Raw genomic sequence first — 12,219 nt, 5'->3', positions numbered from 1 at the left:
GAAATAGTAACTATAATACCGTACCAAGCTTTAATGCAAAATCCGTAGCAATCTAGTGTTGCCTTTTTCTTGGATTAGAATTCTGTCAGAAATTCTTACTGGACAGGGCAGCCCAATCACATCCAACATAACGTATGGACTTTGTGAAGTTTTTAAGCTGGTCTGTATACCAACATCAAACAGGTTTAATAAGCACTTTAATAAATCTTTAAAGTAAATATTCTGGTAGACTATAGAGTTAGATAACAGAAAATGGAACCAGCTACTTCTATATCATTTTCACTGTGAGAGAAGTGCACCAAGGCTCAGCTGGATTTATACTATATGAACGTCTGTATGGCAGACATCCCTGAGATTTGCAAGATATAACAAAAGAAATATAGAGGAGGAAAAAAAACTTTACAAGTGTGACAGAGCATTATACAGGCATGCAGAAAAGGTTAAGAACTATTATGCTTATAGTAAGAAAACATATGGAGACAGCATAGAAAAGAAAAAAAAAAACAGAGAATGTAAATCAGTAGATAAAGTACCTGTGTAGTATCCACTGTTCTAACCAAGTTCATTGCAAAGTGTCAAGGACCTTTTGAAATTGAAGGGAAAGTAAGGTGAGACAGCCAGGAAAATGGAAACCCAGAACAACTATACTACATAAATGTTATGAAACCTTGGCCAGAAATTGAAATTTCTGAGGTCATTATATTTCTAGATGAAGTTAGGGTGAACTCCACCCAAGAAGAACAAGTGGCAAAGCAGCGTCCATTTTAGAGACCTAAACCTGTACTATCACATCGATAAGACCAGATACCATGACATATACCTAAACAAATATATACCACGTTTCTGGAACAGGTTACCTTTACCTACCAAACAGAGTACTAACCTGGTAACCTTTAAAAACTGTCTGGATGACTGAATGGGTAATCACAAATTTTCACCAGGAATATGTAGAGAAAGTCTTCTTAATGGGGATAGGCATTTCTTGTTTCTCACCAGTACTGGGTAATGTGGCTGAGTTTATTGCTGATCTCTTTTTGCCGTAAGCTTAGTAAAAACCTATGATCAATAGCATGTCAAAAAGTCAAAATAACTGTCTCAAAAATAAAGAATGAAAGAATTTGTTCTCAAGAATAAGGCCACATTTTCAGAGCTGTATGATACAACTGCAAAACACTGAAACTGTTCCTGGTGAGAGGGTAAATTTGAAATCACAGAATTTCAACAAAAAGCAGTTAAGAAGGAAATGCAAACAGGTGATTAAAACTGGGCTGTAAAATAATCCCAACTGATTGACATAGTCCTATTGTACTTATCCACCAGCCTAATGGGTCTGCAGGTTTTTGCAACACATTCAGAAAGTTAAGTAGCATATCCGAGTTTGATTCCTAGACCATGCCCTGTGTGAGCAAACTGGTTGAATAGTTTTGCAAGGCTAGGTTTCTATCCATTTTTGACCAAACCAAAAGATTGGTTTTCCAAAAAATGCTATGAAATATACAAATGCCATTAGGCTGCTGGTGGGGTGGCATTATACAGCTCAGAGGTGTTAATCAGTTGAATGGACAATTGGAACAGAATAAGACTTTAGACAATTAAAAGACATTACCAATAACTCCAGATTTTTCCAAACACTTTTGTTACACAAAGCTGTCATTGAGATAGACATAAGGACAACCTGGTTTCATGTTATAGATAGGATGAGTATCCCATCCCTTCCCTCAGTAGAAAGCTGTCTGCAATTCTGGAAAACACTACTGAGTACAGAAAGTGAGTTCCTTACCATGAAATGTTACCTGACCACCATACATACTGTTTGTTAGGAAGGGACTTTATATTAGAAATGGATCAGGCCCCTATATAATGGTTGTAACAGAAAAAAAAATGTAACCCAAAATTCTCCAAATGGACTGTGACCATCCTGCCCTTTAAAAGAGAACTATACCCACAGACTCAGAAAATATGTTTATTTCATCATGGTTTGGTGTTTCCTACATTTTAACACCACTCTGGGACTATTTACAGGTTTTTAAATATTTTATATGTAATTTCTGAGTCTGACCACGTGGCATCTGGCATCTTGAAGTAATTCTGATTGTTTAGTCTGCCTCTGGGTATCCCAGAGTGCAGTGCTTGTCTGTAAAAAAAATTACATCATGCAGGCCTCTTTCTTCCTAAAGCTCCTGTCACTGCATTAATTTTATATGCATACACTGCTGTCTTTCAGTCAGTTACTTTTAAGTAACATTTCATGCAGTTCAATGACTATTTAAAACACAAATAGTGTGAATTCCACAGAAGAGAATTGCAAAGTGCTTTTTACTGATGCTTCTTATTAGAATGGCTAAACTGCAGTCTTCTGTGAAGTCTAAATTGTACTACTTTGACTCATCTCCCATCCCCCTTCACATCTAACTTCCCTAGCTGTCAAAGTGCTAAGGGAAATTTGAACTGATACCTTTTGTGATTGACAGCTCACAGCAGGAGACTTGACTTATGTACTGTTTCCTTGTTCTAGCCTTCACTTTCTGTATGGGTAGGGGAAGGACCAGGGAGCTGTGTCATTACAGCATGGGTGAGTTTTTAGGACAGGTGTGATGATGTCAGTTTGGGGAGGAGAATTGGCCAGAAAACTACCTGTAATCAGCAGCCTTGATGACATCAATGAATTGGAGACTTTTTCAGGGCGAGATAAAAGTTTTTTGAAAGTGAAACTACTACAATACAGTAAGGTACTGTTCTAATGGAGAGAAACAGTTGATTTAAAATATTTGAAATGCTGTCTTGTTATTTATTCATAGCTGGGACTGTAAATAGGGAGATAAAGGACAGAGAAGTTGAACATTTAATAATAGAATCCTATTGCTGTCCTTTAACTTTAGGAGTATCATGTTTCATGCTGCAGTCACTTAAATGAGGATGTGTTTTTTCAGGTCTGCAGCCCAGTCAACAAGACAAGATTCAATGGTTCTAAACTTCAGTAGTCATATGACATAGTAGTGACTGCTGAGGTAGAAATGTATACTGCTTACTGCAGAAGAGGTGTGTCATAGAAACAGAGTCATGTAGGCAAGTTGTCTCTGTGGTAGTTAATATCAACAGAATAGGCCAAACACATTGACAAAGTAAAATTCTTAACCAATAGGATATAGAGGTTTACCTGGAGTCTCAATGACATTTCATGTGACGAAGAATACACAATTCAGTGGAGACAGAGAAAATGCATAAGGTCTGGACTCCTGAAGTTCAGGAGAAATCTGTACTGTGTGTGTGTGTGTGTGTGTGTGTGTGTGTGTGTGTGTGTGTGTGTGTGTGTGTGTGTGTGTGTGTGTGTGTGTGTGTGTCTGTGTGTATGTGTGTGTCAGTAAACTGCATGAGTCTGTGTATGTGTGTGCGTGCATGCGTGTGTGCTTGTGTGCATGTGTGTGTGTGTGTGTGTGTATGTGTGTGTGTGTGTGTGTGTGTGTGTGTGTGTGTGTGTGTGTGTGTGTGTGTGTGTGTGTGTAGACTGCACATGAGTCTGTGTGCATGTATATTTGTGTGTGTGTGAGCAGACTGCATATGTCTCTGTGAGTGTGAGTGTGTCAGTCTCTCTCTGTCTGCATCTGTTTGCATCTTATCTTTCCAGCCAGCTAGACTGCTATCAGTTTTTGTAATTAAGATGAATAAAGTATTTTATTGACATCATCTGTGCTTTTAAGCCTGAATAATGTGGTAAGTGTAGACCTTTTTGCAACAATTCAGGGATTTTAGTGGAGCAGTGCAGAATAAGCAACTAAATGTGCTAAGTTAAACTGGTTATGAGGGTGTCTTAAATAGAATCAGTTATTGGGCCTTTAGGTGCGTGCGTGAATGGGTGTGCCTTCTTTGAAAGTTGGGCGTCGGGCTGGCACTTCTGCACTGTAAAAATCCACTGCCAATCATTAGCGGACCGGAGTTCTGCTCTGGTGACCCCTAACCGGGAAAAGCTGAAAGGCATTAGTTTAGTAATAGTTGCTGATATTTTGGTTCCGTTTATATGATAAGCAAGGGCTAGGCTATCTATAACTGTGTTACTAAAGCAAATCACAGTGGATAATGAACTAAAGTTTAAAGCAAAAAGTAAGTCTAGAAGTAAAGTTTTGTTATTTTAGATTATCATAAAATATTTAGAGTAGTTTTAATGCACATAAAGTGTTTTAATGTGGTTGCTACATAGGCCAAAGCCTCAGGTTGCTTGTAATTCAGCTTTGAAATAAACTGATAAAGAAATAGCAGTGGTTTATAAAACAAAATAAAAATGACAGAGGCAAAATTCTTCTTGGATTGTAGGCTACAAATAATTAGCAGCTATAGTTAAATTAATAAAAAATAAATGAGTAAATGAATAAATGCTTAAACAAATGAATAAATAATATATGTAGTTCAAGCAGTTTTGTAAAAGCTGCCCCTGTGAGCAGTAGCCAGCTGCAATGGTTGTCATTGTGTTATAATATAAGCAAAGCTGACAACTTATTAGCAAAACTCCCACTTCTGTTTATCCCAGCAATCTCCTCTCACATACTGCAAACAGATTAATATGTATCTCTCCTCTCTTTCTCTATATCTCTCAGCCTTCTCCTTATCTCATAATAGTATTTATACCCCTCTACCCTAATGTTCTTTGTATTCCTAGACAATTAAATTAATATTTTTTGTTTTACTACCCTTCATTACCCATAACTATCATACACTGTTAGTAGACTGTAAAGTTAGAATGCGACAAACAGGAAAAATAGATAGCATACACTGTAAAATAATTAAAAAAACACACTAGAGTACTAAGGTGGAAAAAGTGAAGTTGTAGAAGAGGTTCATAGCCACATAAATAATCATCTTTATTGCGAACAACAAACAACTCATGCCAAGCACTTTCATCCTGTAATACAGGAATTTGGTGGCATGTGATGCTAAACTCATGCTCTGACGAAGTTCTATAGCATGAGTTGGCTGTTGTTTGGAAATGCTACAAATAGAACGTAGCCTTATACTATGAAAAAGCGAGTACTGAAAAGTGATTCCAACAGCTCTTACAAATTACAAACTTTAGTAAAACATCAGTTAGCTAATAATGCATTGTTTAAAACTGAATCATCTGCTTCTAAGTCTGAAACTGCAATAGGTCATGTGCAGTCTGCTGTGAAACAAAAGTAGCAAGTAGTGAGACAACTTGCTTCAAATATGAGAGAAGGGGTCTGGAAGTTAAATTCTGTTCAACTAGAACTGAAGAGAATACTAATAGTAGAAACCTGAAACTGATGTACATGCTGAAATCAAGTAATTCCTATGAAATGTAATAGGACTGCAGTTAGAATAACTGAATACACATTATTTGATTGTTATACAACCAAGCTAGCAAAATGCACTATTACTTTTAGAAAGGAAAGAAAAAATCCAATCTTACTTAACTCCATCAGCATGAATGCTCTTGCCTTTTAATATATAAGCATGAGCTTCGTAATAGCCATTGAGTAAAGGCAATATTCAATCTTATTGATAAGACTATCTCCATACTCATGTAGAAATTCAAACAGTTCTAAAAAAAGTTTCCCTTCTATAGCTGTAGCACCTGACTTGATTCATGATGTTACATTACGAAACAAATCCCCCATTTTAAAGTACTGCAGAAAATGTGAAGGGAAACAGATTCCATAAACAAGGTGTGGCAGACTGATACACCTACTACAAAAGAGGAAAGCAAGAGCCTGACATGCCCAATCAGAATAAAATGGAGGGGGTCTAGACAGTGATGCACATACAGAGGTCTAGAATCAAAATCAAAATAAAAGCGTAAGCAGGGGGCTGCAAAAGGAACAGAGACAGTAAAAAGGATAATGGGTGTTACCCAAACCCTGCCCTGGTAGTAGAGCAAAGAGACATAACACTGCAAAAGTTGTCAGAATTGGGACTGAAAATTAACTGACAGAAATTCTCAAGGTTTTTTATGTTGAACAACTCAGCTTTTCTGCTTTCTAGTTTCACCTTCATCAACAGGTTCTTCAACTCTTCTTCACTTTCAGCCATTAGAAGGGAAATGACTGAATATCTAAGGTTGTTAATATTTCTCCCAAAAAATTTGATTCTAGCATCTCATTGCTCTAACCCAGCATTTTAATAGTTATATTCAGAACCTAAATTGAACACGTAAGGTAACAGTATACAGCTTTGGTGTTCTCAGTAGTTTATTTTGTTTTAACTGCTTTTTGTTCTGCATACATATTTTTCAGGAAATAAATAAGGTAACCTACTATTCCCATGTTTCTAATAACTTTCCACAGTTTGCTATGATCTATACAGTCAAAAGCATTAGAGCTCTCATTTCGGCAGAAGTGAATATTTTTCCGGAACTCCCTTGAATCTCCATTTTCCAGTAGATGTTAACAGTTTGGTCTCAGTATCACTGCCCTTCTGACAACCACATTGTTCATCTGGAAGCTGTAAGTTAATGTATTGCTAGAATCAAAGCGAATGCAATTGTTTGATAATTTGACCACTCCTTGTCATTGCTCTTTTTTTTGGAAATGGAATATAAGGTCACTTTCTCCATCCTAATGGCCGTGGTCCTGTTTTCCACGTTTGCTGGCAAAATCCAAGCAATATTGTAGCAGCACCATTTTGCATCATTTTTAGCAATTCAGCTAGACTTTTATCTCTTCTTACAGTCTTGTTATTAGTGAAGGTTTCTATTGTTGTTGTAATCTAAATCTCCAGGATTTCTGTCTGGAGACCAGAGAAAATATGATCATATGTATCACTGATGTTAGGACCTTTTTTAGAAAGTTTTTTTGTGTATTCCTGCCAGCTCTACTTTTTTGTTTTGCTTCTGTTAGGTCTTTCCTATTTTTGTCTTGTATCGTGGCTATTTTTACCTATAATTTTCCTTTGATATCACCACTCTTCTTGAACCAACATCCTGATGTTCTGATTCTGTTGCGTTTTTTCCAGTTTTTGCACTACTTGTTTAGATATACCACCTTGTCTCCTTGCTATTCTCTGAAATTCTGCATTTAAGTTTGATATATTATTTACTATCTCCTTTCCTTTTTACTTGCATTCTTTCCTTGGCTAGTTCTAAAGCTTCCATGGGAAGACATTTTGCCTTCTTAATCCACCACCGAGACAATATCTCAAATTTAAGTACATAATCCTTCAGGTACTCTATTCACTAGGTCTAATCCCTTAAATCTATTCTTCACCTCCACTACATATTCACATGGAATATTGCTGAGCTTTTAATGGATACTTTTCATGTTTTGTTTATTTTTTTGCCAAAGTCAGCTTTAGGTCTTGCTTTTGCTGTTTCATTTCTGACTGTAAAGTATATAGTCATTTTGATTTCAATATTGATTATCCTGAGATAGTCATGTGTAAAGCCACCTCTTTGGCTGTTCAAATTAATTACATTGAGTACGATAAGTGACATAAGCAAGAAAATGTAGAAATCTAAATCAATTCTTAACCAAGGAGAACAGAAAGCTAGAGAAAAAGGGAACACATGATTTTTTTTCAAACAGGAGAAAAGCTAAAGTAGAAGATGCTTTTTCTTAGCACTACCCTGTATACGATAACATACAGAAGAAACAAACTATCAGTGTTTTTGGTAGAGGAAGCTATACCTTCCACCTCAAAACAAGCTAGTGAAAGCAATAACCCTGAGTCAGTGTGCATAAAAGTAGTGCATAAAAGTAGCCTACATAAAAATGCAACATTTGACGATGATAATTTAATAGAAACAATAATATAATCCAGGTTGCAGGGGAAGATAGTAAATAAGATGTTCCCATCACTTCTTACCCCTATTTTGAGTTGATGCTTCTAAAGCGAGTAGGCAGAGAGTGCTGAGCTTATCTGGTACTCAATAAACTGTGGATATGAAGATCTACTACTAGTAAAAATCCAATAAAACCAGATTTCCATTCCTATAATGTTGACTTTCAGATGTAATGCAAACTAGAAGTCAGCGTTGTTCCAATTTTTATTCAGCTGAGAGAAATGCTTTCTTCTTACACAGACTTCTTCAGATGTGTGCCTTGTTAAAACACAAAGTAACTTTATATACACTAGTTTTTATGCATAGGTGGTGACAAGAGCCAGCCAGCCAATTAGAAGTAGTTTCTCTGGGTAATTGACTACCCTCCTATCCAATGGTGATCAGGAGCACAGGGGTCCCATGAAATGATGGAAAAGGCCACCCTCATTTGACCAGTGCCACCGTATTGGAAGAGCTAAGGATCATTCTTGATGCTTATTTGGAATTACTTTACCAAAAGCTTCCTTACATCCATATAGCTAAATTACAGTAATTTTCATTAGCTTCAGACCATACTTATACCTCTAAAGCATAGTCATTTTCTAGTCATAGTCAAGTTTTCCTTGTTCATTTTTAGTGTCTAACAGATTACATTAATAATAGCTCACTTATATGTGGCAAAGATATAGCTTAAATTTATTCAGTTTAAATAAGCAAAGTGTCACAGAACAATTAGCCTGCTTTTACATGACACAGATCTAGCTTAATTTATATATATGTGTGTATATATATATATATGTTTACGAATACCGCGGTGGTACGGCGGTAGCGTTGTTACCTCACAGCAAGAGGTTCTCCCATTCGATTCCCAGCAGGGCTTGAGAGTGCCTTCTGTGTGGAGTCTGCATGTCCTCCCCATGGTTGGGTAGCGTTCAAAAGACATGCTTGCGTAAATGGGCATGCCTTCGTTGAAGGTTGGGCATCACGCTGGCACCTCAGCATTTCATAAATATCTACTGCCAATCATTAGCAGACCGGAGTTCCACTGTGGCGACCCCTTTCCAGGAAAAGCCAAAAGACAAACAACAACAACTATTGTAAGGTTGAAGTGGGTTCGGTCGAACCCACTTCAGTAAAAGTCTGGAGGCCAAATGGCAACAATGTCAAACCCAACATTGTCGCAGTATGAATTTCGCCCTATCTTGACCCATGTTAAAGCCAATTACGAGGTCAAAGTTGAGTCATATTTCGACAATGTCAGGATTCGTCATTGTCCCTTTCTTGGACGTGGGTCAATGATCCCATCATTCGATGGAGTTTGGTTCGACCTTACGATAGTAAGCCATATATATATATATATATATATATATATATATATATATATATATATATAGGATCTGGACACATGCTCAACTCGAATATGTTCGAATCACAAAACATTGAACACACATACACGCCTAACATCGACAAGCACTTCCGTGTATGTGTGCCTGTTTCATAGATCGGACTACAGTGCAGGTAAGGGAAAATTCCCTTTTCCCCAGTGTAGTGCGATCTTGGAGTGAGAATAATAAAGTAGGGAGGTCTGGGTGGTGCAGGGGGGCCCCTGCAGAAACATAGATTTTATTTTTAAACTACACATACACGGAAGCGCTTTTCGATGTTAAGCCCTTTCGTGTATGTGTGTTCGATGTTTTGTGATTCGGACATATGCTAGTCGCGCATATGTCCTAGACCCATATGTATATATATATATATACATATATATATATATATATATATATATATATATATATATATATATATATGGGTCCCCAGCAATTTGTCGAATGTCTTTTCTTCAACAAACACAGGGGTGCGGTTTAATGGTTTAATGTCAAAGGTAAAGATAGCCAAGCAGTGGAAATGTTGATGGTGTGCAATATGGAAACAGGTAAGTGAGGTTAGAGGATTAAGAATGTTTGTGAGTGTGTATGTGAGTTAGGGATTGGGTCAGGAATGAGTGAAGGATAAGTGTTGTATGTTTGTGTGCAAGTTTGTGCATTTTAGGGCTAGGGTCAGGGTTACGGGATAGATATAGTGTTGTTTGTGTGTGTTTGTGAATGTTTGTGTATCTGAGTGTGTCTTGTGTTGTGGCAGTTTTACAGGAAGACTTTTATGAAGGTAAGATGACAGGTTAGGGCTGAGGGAAGGGCAGCCTTAGTGTCTGGGTTAGTACCCATTACTGAGGTGGTTTGGGGGGGGGGGGCAGATCCCTGCTGCCATCTTTAGCAATGGTTGATAACCCTGCATCTAATGCTTTGTCTGATCTTAAACAAACAAAAAAAACAAAGATGAGTGAATGCCAGACCTATGGCTTCAAAATCAAAACCCTCTGAAAAAAAGAAGAGGGATCAATTTATAGTGGAACATTTAAAAGCCTTACAACGGAGAAATTCCAGTGTGCCAGGCTTTAGTTCTGGGTTGGTCTCTTCAGGGTGTTCACTCAGAAATGGTGTCTCCAGGGAGTCCCATTGGTGTAAACGACTTGGCCCTTATGCAATCCAGTTTATAAAGTGACGTGATAGTGAAGCTGTGGGGTCTTAGAGAGTGCCTATAATCCAGTTACTGGCCACCATAGTCATATTCCCTGTCTCAATTTGGGTTCAGGAAAAAACAAACTACTTGGCCTGTATCAGCATCCACCATCATACTCATTGGAAAATGCCCCAGAATTCAACAAAAAAGGGTTTTTTCCTGTCTAAACCAAAAACCTAAGACTATCTCAAATGATTCAGAAAATTCAAGTTTCACAAGTTCAAAGTGAAATGCACCAGTGTGGCTTGGAAAAAAAAAAAAACTTAGCTCCTGTTCCCAGGCTATACATGTCCCAAGATCAGTGAGTAACACCAACCATTGTGGTGCTCAGTTAGGACCTGGAGACAAGCCACACATCTGAAGAAGTGTACTGTAATTGCTTATATCAGATGAATAAAAAGGTGAATGATACCAGTTTCTGGACTGGATTATTTCTGAAATTCAGTATTATAGGAAATGAAACCTTGTTTTTACAGGATTTTTAATAGTTGTAAACTTCCACATCCACAGATCACTAGGCATCAGTTAATTGTATGACTCTCAGGCTTCTATCTTTAGAAGCTTTTGTGTTCATCCAGTTTCCTTCCCCCTAGGGGCTTGGACTGGGTTGGATTAACAGCAGACTTCCTTTTTGGAGTGACCCCTTTAAGCTCTAATCTCATATTTTGAAACAAGAGATGATGAGAGATTACCTTTTATACAAAGTAAAGATAAGGAGAATATTGTACATGAATTAGCAGTAGCAAATCGTTACAGGACTCTAATAATGAAGATAGCTCAGAGTCACATGCTAAGCAGTCATCTGGGGATGGACAAAACTAAGGCACAAGTTCTAGTCAAGTTTTACTGACCAGGTACATTGTATCCTGTGCCCTGTTATTAATGTTGCCCCAAAAAAGACAATGACAGGAGGAAAGCAAATCAGTAGACCTTAAGGCTAAGTGAGACAGGAAGTCGGCTGAGAACTTTTAACTTTCAAGATACTACCGATGCAGCCATTAATGCCATCAAATGTGTAGTGAAGCAAGCATGGACAGCTATACAAACTCTAGTGTGACTAGTTTCTGCAACTCTAGAAGATTCCTTAAAGAAAACAGAAGTGTGTTTTATGGCAGGCCTAGAAGAAAGGGACCAGGGCAAACTATATGGGACAGGGAATCACAAGCTGCAAAATGAGAAAAGGGATTGATCCACTAATCCATGATTAGGGTTACAACCTGTCCCACTTTGTGAGGGACAGTCCCTCTTTGGGCGGTTGTGTCCTGACCAAAAATATTAAAAATGGCAAATGTCCTGAGATTGTAGGACATAATTATGTCCCATATGTAATGTAATAGACTATACCTTTAGAAACTTTATATCCTTGTCTCTCAAGCTAGTTTTTCACTATCTTTTCTGATTGTTTCTATGACTTCATCTTAACCAAGGTGTTAGCCCAGCCCAGTATTAGTCATTACCCCTCCCCCTCACCTCACTTCCTCTTCCTAGTCTTCATAGGTGCCTCACAACAGCAGGAGCCATTTTGAAACCTTTCCCCTTCATGCTGCTGAGCATCTGCTGCTCTGTGTAAGGTAAACTTTTGATTCTTTGGCATTAGCTGTTTTGTGATGTCTTTTCTGTTGCCTTAACTGCTTTAAATCTTACAATATTTGGTGATTATTCTGTTGCTTTATCTGCTTTAGGTCATATAGTATTTTGTGATTATATTGAGATGAATATTGCTTGCATATGCAGTTTTGGTGTACTTTTTCTCGCGACTCTAGTTTTGTGAATATTTAAAGTCTAGTTTCCCCATCACAAGGAGCTCCAGCACCTTATGATCATGGGTAACTTAGCGTTTGAATTGTACTCATATTATGTCTTGTTTTTTAATGAAA

The sequence above is a fragment of the Protopterus annectens genome, chromosome 10.part0 (genome assembly GCF_019279795.1).
Source record: "Protopterus annectens isolate FY-2018-M chromosome 10.part0, PAN1.0, whole genome shotgun sequence".
NCBI lineage: Eukaryota > Metazoa > Chordata > Ceratodontiformes > Protopteridae > Protopterus > Protopterus annectens.
This window is presented reverse-complemented; position numbering follows the sequence as displayed.